The sequence below is a fragment of the Thamnophis elegans genome, chromosome 2, assembly GCF_009769535.1.
Source record: "Thamnophis elegans isolate rThaEle1 chromosome 2, rThaEle1.pri, whole genome shotgun sequence".
In the NCBI taxonomy this organism is placed as follows: domain Eukaryota; kingdom Metazoa; phylum Chordata; class Lepidosauria; order Squamata; family Colubridae; genus Thamnophis; species Thamnophis elegans.
The window spans coordinates 151,692,562-151,701,099 of NC_045542.1; the positions used below are offsets into that span (position 1 = coordinate 151,692,562).

General features: G+C 39.1%; 1 pseudogene; it reads left to right on the plus strand.

The window, feature by feature from the left end:
- The first annotated feature begins 1,060 nt into the window (after positions 1-1,060).
- On the plus strand, positions 1,061-7,531 carry LOC116524072 (annotated as a pseudogene).
- Positions 7,532-8,538: the final 1,007 nt, after the last annotated feature.

Genomic DNA, 8,538 nt, shown 5'->3' on the forward strand with positions numbered 1-8,538 from the left:
CTTTTTCCCTGCCAGTTTAGGCAAGGGAAAAGACATTTTAAAAATAAAAAGGGGGTGGAGAGGGAGGGAGGAAGGGAAGGGAGAAATATTCAGCAGTTTCTTTCTGGGTCAACTGAACAACAAACTGGATAAAAGGTAGGATTCTTATATGGTTCTATGTTTTTGAAGTTTAGGGGTTTGTGCAATATGGGCTGTGCATTTCTAAAAGGGTTTGGATGATTCCAGGTTTTGAATCGAACCAAACTTTCTACAGACTCATTATCTCATTATCTATCTGGCAGGCATGTGGAATGAGCCTTTCTGGGAGTAATATTTTCTTGGGGGGGGGTGTTTGTTGCTTCCCACAGAAGGAAGGGAAAAAGAAAGAAAGAAAAACAGCAAAGCAATTTAGGGCTAGAAGTTTACTCAGACATCATCTAGTCCAACCCCCTGCTGCAGCAGGAAACCATACATTGTCTGGATTATTTTGGTGCCTCTAACAGACAGGAAAATTGCCAGAAAGGAGAAGGAGTTGACTGGCACAAGGCTGCCATGCAGAGGAAGGCAGAGATAGTCCTTGACTTATGACTACAATTGAGCCCAAAAGTTTGGTTGCTAAGCAAGAGTGTTGTTAAATGAACTTCACCACATTTTACCCAATCCATTACATCTCTGGTGAGTGACATCAAGTTGGCCATGCCCACCCAGTCACATGACACCTAAGCCATGCCCACAAAAGAGGCCATATCCACAGAACAGAATGTTCAGAATCCATACAAACTATGCAAGAAGGCAAACATTACAAAAAGAGAGGCACATGAGGTTTACCAAGAAGATGCTGAGAGATGAAATATAGAACTAGAGATGAGCTTATGGAGTACAAAGGGAGAGAAATTCTGACTTTAAAACAAATACCTAGGAGAGTTAGAGAGGAGAGGAGAGCAGTGGAGACAGTATCAATTCTTGACAGCACAACTGATTAAATATAATGTGACGTCCAGTTGGCTGTACTGATGAGACCAAAAAAGTATGGTGGGTACCTTGGAAAAAACACATGAACACAGGGGGGGAAATTGACGAAATGGACCAAAAGCTACCACAGGCTATTAGAAAATTAGAAGAGAGTTACCTTTCTCGAGATGGAAAAGTGGGTATTGTACTGCTATAGCATCATCTCTTGGTTCCCTATTAGATTACCTATGTAAGAGACAGCAAATATCACCATTTCATGAAGAAGTCAGTAACAAGCTATTTTTCAGTTTAATTCCCCAGGGAAGTTTGACTAGATCTTTTTTGTAGCCATGAAGACTGATAGTCTTCTGCATTTTGAAAGATACAAGACATTTAAAAGGGTCTCCAATAGGTTGTTCAATATATCATGATCTGGAGTTAACCATTGTGGAGTATCTAACCCAGAGATGGGTGTCAGATAACTTTACCACTGGTTCTCCTTGCACATGCCTGCATTGTGAGCATCTACGCCTTCCACTCATGGCTTAAAAAATGTGGCTTAATACAATGGCATAGAGCTGGGGTGTTTGGGCAGGTTACCACTAATGGTTTTCCTGAACCAGTCTGAAACTTCCCCAAATTGCTCCTTTCTTGATTCTCAAATTAGGATTATTCTCCTGAGTCAAATAAAACTCTTTTCTCCAACTGCACACTTTTGTGGCAATGCTCATTCCCAATTCCCCTTCTAATTTTTATAAGCATGTATTATTTATTCTCTTTTGGAATTTCCACCACCACAATTAGTTGCCAATCAATGTGACAATAAATGGGATAGACAGCACCTGATACTCTGATTTGTAACAGCCTCCTTCTGTGATGAGAGCAGAGGATGGGGTAAAGCTGGGCAAATACTGTAGCAATCTGAAATTGCAAATAAAACTTCCAAATCTGGGGGCAAACTGGACCGTCTTCCCTGTAATTGTAGACTCTGAGATTTAACTCTATGCTGAAGAAAGAACTATAGGAAGGATCTCTTGCAGTCTATGTCAAACGTTGTTGCTGATGCATATACAGCTCTTTCTGCTTCAGCTTCTGTCTCAAATACCCTGTGCCAGTATGCTGGTGAAATGCCCATTTAAGGTGATAATAGAAGAAAAGGAATGGTTCCATTACTACAAGCCAGGAGACTACTGGCTTACTGGAATAATGTCTGGGATCGTAGCTCGATTGTATGAATTTTCATTCTCAACATCTCCAACCCACCAACTGAAAAGGTAATTGTTAGCACATCCAGGATTCTGGTGATTGAGTTTACCTACTCCAATGTCTTTTCTAGGAATGATTTCCATTACCCGATTCCTCACCTTGAGAAAGGCAAATTCATTATTGCTTCTCCCAATTTTCTTTAGAGGAAAGGCTCCTGGGAAACATGATGATTTTGTCAAAGTTTCTTTTAAGTTCTTCAACAAATGTCAGCCTCAACACTGGGAACTGTCAACACTGTACCACAATGACTCTTACCTGGATGGGGTTCTGCCTGCTTCCAAAATGATTACCTTGCTACTGTGGAGAGTCAGCAACCTGTTAATTCATATTTATTTTATTTATTTATTAAGAATAGTTAAATATTAACTCCTAATAAAGTGATTGAATGAATACCTAAGAATATAGGGAGATCTCATCTATTTTCTCCCCACTGTTTCTTCCCCTTCCTTACATTTATTCTATAATTCCTACCACCCTCCCTGCTCTTTAACACTTTTGCCCCTTTTGTGGTTTTTCTGTTCATTTTGGTTTAAATAAAAGGAATATCTTAGTATAGCAGAGTTATACGGGACATTGGAGGTCTTCTTCGTTTTCCAGAAGTTCACTGAAGTTTCCATAAATTTTTGTATGTTGCTGCTGATGCCAAAGATTTTCATGCATTTCTTGATCCAGCTGTGGAGAACTGAATCAAATGCTTTCTTATATTCTATCCAAGCCACGGACATGTTGGTTTTTCTTTTCTTTGAATTCTTTAGGATTAGCTTGTCAATCAGCAGTTGATCCTTTGTTCCTCTTGAATTTTGGCAGCACCCTTTCTGTTCTATAGGAAGCAAGTCATTTCTTTTCTTTATCAGACTTTTCATTTGTGGTTACTCCATCTCCACTTTCTAAGCTCTATAAAACTGGGGGTGATTTGCTCTGAACTGTGAGTTTTCCTTGAACTGAGTTACTCGATTTTCATATTGTTTAATCTTTTCAGCAACTGCAACAACCCTCTGCTTCAGCTCTTCAATTACTACTGCAATCCCCTTGTTCTCCAAATCTTTTCTTGATTCCTGGCTGCTTTTGACCTGTTTGTTCTTCAGCTGACCTTGCCTTACATTCTTCAATTTGCTCAAGTCTCCATGAAATTTTTTGATCTTCAATTCCAACCAAATTTTCCACTTAGACTCCCACTTCTTCCCTCTTTGGTTCTTTTGTATTTTCAAACCCAATTCTTTGGTGGTTATGAAGGCAGCTGCTTACACCAGCTGGTTAGTTTCAGCTAGTGTAATGTGTTTGGATGGTTTGCACAGCCTCATTGACCATCTTTAATATATTTCCCAATTCTTTCTGGTTCACTTGGTTCAGCTTCAGCAAATGTGCTCTTTCACCATCTTCCATTTGATGTTTTATTATTATGTGGTTAATCTTTGGTGAGATTCACAGCCTTTGGGGCTTGTTGGTAGCTCAACAGCTCGAGTCCTAACCAAGGACCTAGGAACTGTTAAGGTAATGTCGGAGGATATAAGCTGTCCCAAGTAGGGTGGTTTTTTGTAGAGTCAGAATGTTCAAGTCCGATAAATTTTGAATTTCCAAATAGCGAGGTAGCCCATTAGGTATTGCTCCAAGTGCTCCAATTACAATTGGGACAATTCGATTTCTTTTTCCACAGTCGCTCAACTTCAATTTGCAAGTACTCTGGTACTTTGTGATTTTTTTCTTGCTGTTTATCTTCAATTCGTGCAACTCCAGGTATTGCAATGTCAATGAACCATAATTTTTTTTCTTTTCAACTATTGTTATGTCAGGTGTGTTGTGGGCCAAGTGCCTGTCAGTCTGAATTCTGAAGTCCCACAAGATCTTGACTTTCTCATTTTCTAAAACCTTCTGAACCTGATGTTTCCAGTGGTTTTTGCTGTACTCAAATCCAAAATTTTGGCACAATTTCCAGTGAATCATCTTAGCAATGCGGTCGTGGCATTGTAAGTAGTCAGTTTGTGAAATTTTGCTGCACCCACTGATCTAGTGTTCAACTGTCTCGTCTTTCTCATTACAGAGGCGACATTTGCTGTTGCTGGTAACATGTTGATTTTTTGCCTTCATGCTGTTTGTGGATAATGCTTGTCCTTGAGCTGCCAAAATAAAGCCTTCCGTTTCTTTTTTGAATGCTCCTGATCTTAAACAGTTCCAAGTTAGCTTTTGGTCAGCTTTGCCTTCAATACTTTTCAAGTATTGGCTGTGCATAGCTTTGTTTTTCCAATTTTCAGCTCGCTTCTCAATTACTAATTTCTTATATTCAGCTTTAACTTGTCTTTAAAAGACCTCCTTTATTTACTTAATCATTGTTTCTTCACTTTTCTGGATGTAATCATTCAAGCTGTGTCTTTCTTCTGCCACACTCTGCTTTACTTGTAGGAGTCGTCGACCACCCTCTGCTCTTAGTAGATTTAATCGGTCAACATCACTTTTAGGGTGCAAAGCATGATTCATTGTCATAAGCTTCCTTGTGTTTCTGTCCAAATTGTCCAACTCCTTCTGTGTCCAGTCAATTAATCCTGCAGAGTATCGAATCGCAGGTATAGCCCAGGTATTTATGGCTTTTATGATGTTTCCTCCATTCAGTTTGGCCTTTAATATCTCAATTATTGGCCATACATAGCTTTGCTTTTCCAATTTTCAGTTCACTTCTCAATTATGTCTTGCTTGTATTCAGCTTTTAACTTAGTTGTCTTCAAAAGGCCTCCTTTATTTACTTCCTTAATCATTGGTTCTTCACTTTCCTGGATGAAGTCATTCAAGCTGTGTCTTTCTTCTTCCACACTCTGCTTTACTTGTAGGAGTCCTCGACCACCTTCTGCTCTTGGTGGATAAAATCAGTCAACATCACTTTTAGGGTGCAAGGAATGATTCATTGTCATAAGCTTCCTTGTTTTTCCATCCAAATTGTCCAACTCCATCTGGGTCCAGTCAATTATTCCTGAAGTTGATTCCTTGACTTTATTATGCATTAAGTAAGAGGCCTCTAAAATCCCCAATTATTTGTAACCTTCTTCTAGTTTTACTGCCTTTATCATTTCTTTCTTATATACTTTATTCATTAAACATGAAACTCAGCCAACTGAACATTAAAAAATGCATTACAAATACCAGTGACTAGTGCTAATGGTTGATACAGTTTGCTGGCAGCATCCTAGGTATCAACCAAGTACCAATTTGTTGATGTATCTTGTAAAATTCTTGGACATGGTGCCAAGTGCCCCAATACAACAGGTATCACAGCTTCATCCTTAGCTGTTTAGTTTTGATGGCCAGGTCGCGATATTTCATGATTTCTCTAGTTCTTTTTCTTTGACTCTGGCATCTCCAGGAACAGCGATATCAATAAACTGTACACTTCGTCCCTCTACAACTGTGATATCTGGAATGTTGTGCTCCATATGGTGATCCGTTTGTATTTGAAAGTCCCACAAGATCTTCACCTTCTCATTTTCAATAATTTTTTCCACTTTATGTTCCCATGACCTTCTGGATACAGATAAATCATATTTTTTTTACATAAGGACCAGTGAATTAATTTAGCAAATTGGTCATGTCTAGCTTTGTGCGATTTTGCTGCATTCACATATTAACTGTGAAACAGTTTCGACTTTGTTGGCAAAAATACATAATTGCTTTTAAGTTGATCACATAAATCGTTGATATAGAGCAAAAAAAGATGATGAAATTTCTTATGTTGCAGTGACAACAACTTCTACTACAATCTGCCCTTCTTGTTGGCTGTTCATGAAGTCAACCGGAATCCTTGGCTCTTACCCAATATCACCCTGGGATACAACATCTATCAGAACTTTTTCAGTGCAAGAATGACATATGAGGCCATGCTGGATGTGCTGTCTACAGGACAGGAGAACGTCCCAAACTACAGTTGTGGAAGACAAAAGAACCTGCTGGCATTTCTTGAAGAGATGGATTCCGAACTCTTTGATGATATATCTAATGTCATGAGCATCTATAAAATTCCACAGGTATAAAGGCAAATGGAATTAATTCCAAGTTATAAATTGTTCAGATTTGCCTTGAAGACATCACTTGTACATATTTCTTCAAAATAAATTTCTCCAAATAATTTGAAAGTCAGAGAGTAAATATTAGAAGATTGGAAAGATTTTAAATTCACAAAGTATGTGAAGTGTGTGTGTGTGTGTGTGTGTACATACATAAGTAGTTATGTAGTTCCTGTGATCAATTGCCCACCCCACCTGCCCCCATCCTATTCTGTCCTAAATTTCTGCATTTTTCAGCTCAGCTGATTCATGCAGCACAGTGGATTTCTGTGCCTGAGCTGTTTTAGTTACTGGTGCTGCCCAAACAGTAAGCTGTAGAGCTTGAAATTGGTGCATTTTGTAGTAGTAGTTCAGACTCAGCAGAGGGCTAGTACTAGTAACACCAGAAAGTGTGATGCAGCTGGGTCAAAGACAAAAGGATGCTCAGCAGTGGATGTATCTGGTGGTGAAAGGAAAGTCTGATGCTCTAAAGATCTACACTCCATAGGAAGTTGAAATGTAAGATCCATGAATCAAGGCAAACTGGATGTGGTCAGAGATGAGATGACAAGCAAGAGATAATAAGACTAAACATTGACATCTTAGGAATCAGCGAACTAAAATGGACATGAACGGCTGAATTTAATTCAGATGACCATCAGGTATACTACTGTGGGCAAGAATCCCTCAGAAGCAATGGACTAGCCTTCATAGTCAATGAAAGAGTAGGAAAAGCACAATCCCCAAAATGACAGAATGTTCTCAGTTCGAATCCAAGGCAAACCATTCAACATCACAGTTGTCCAAGTCAGTGCCCCAACCACTGGTGCTGAAGAGGATGAAGTTGACCAGTTCTATGAAGCACTAAAGTACCTTATAAAATTAACACCAAAATGATCTCCTTATTATCATGGGGAGATGGAATGCTAAAGTAGGAAGTCAAAAGATAACTGGAATAACAGGTAAGTTTGCCCTCAAATACAAAATGAAGCAGGGCACAGGCTACCAACACTATTTTCCACCAACCCAAGAGATGACTCTACACATGGTCATCACCAGATGGTCAACACAGAAATCAGATTGATTATGTGGTCTGCAGCCAAAAATAGAGAAGCATTATAAAGTCAGTAAACATAAGACCAGGAGCTGACTGTGGCTCAGATCATGAGCTTCTTGTTGCAAAATTTAGACTTAAAATGAAGAAGATAGGGAAATACACTAAGCCACTCAGATATGGACTAAATCATATCCCTGATAAACATACAGTAGAAGTGACAAATAGATTTAAGGAATTAGATCTGATTCCTTAGATCTATGGATGGAGGTTCACAACATTGTACAAGAGGTAGCAACTAAAACCTTCCCAAAGAAAAAGAAATGCAAGAAAGCAAAATGGCTGTCTGAGGAAGCTTTACAAATAGCTGAAGAAAGAAGGGAAGTGAAAGACAAGGGAGAAAGAGGAAGATACACCCAACTTAGTGCAGAAGTCCAGAGAATAGCTAGAAGAGATAAGAATGCCTTCTTAAATGAACAGAGGAAAGAAATAGAAGAAAACAATAGAATATTGAGGACCAGAGTACTTTTTGAGAAAATCGGAGATATGAAGGAGATGTTTCATGCAAAGATGGGTATGATAAAGGACCAAAATGGCAGGGACTTAACAGAGGCAGAAGAGGTTAAGAAGAGGAGGCAAAATTACACCGCAGAACTATACAAGAATGAGCTTAACATCCCTGATAACCACAATGGGGCGATCACTGACCTCAAGCCGGACATTTTGGATTGTGAAGTCAAATGGGTCTTAGGAAGTCTGAGAAACAACAAAGCTAGTGGAGGTGATAGTATTCCACCTGAGCTTTTCAAAATCCTAAAAGATGATGCAATAAAAGTGCTACACTCAATGTGCCAGCAAATTTGGAAAACTCAACAGTGGCCAAAGAATTGGAAAAAGTCAGTTTACATTCCAATTCCAAAGAAAGGCAATGGCAGATAATGTTCAAACTACTGCACCATTGCACTTATTTCACATGCTAGGAAAGTTATGCTCACAATCCTACAAGCTAGGCTCCAGCAGTATGTGGACCGAGAACTACCAGAAGTATAGGAAGGATTTCAAAGAGGCAGAGGAACTAGAGATCAAATTGCCAATATACGCTGGATCATAGAGAAAGCCTGGGAGTTCCAGAAAAGCATGTACTTCTGCTTCATTGATTATGCCAAAGTCTTTGAGTGTGTGGATCACACCAAATTGTGGCAAGTTCTTAAAGAGATGGGAGTACCAGACCATGTTATTGGTCTCTTGAGAAACCTATATATG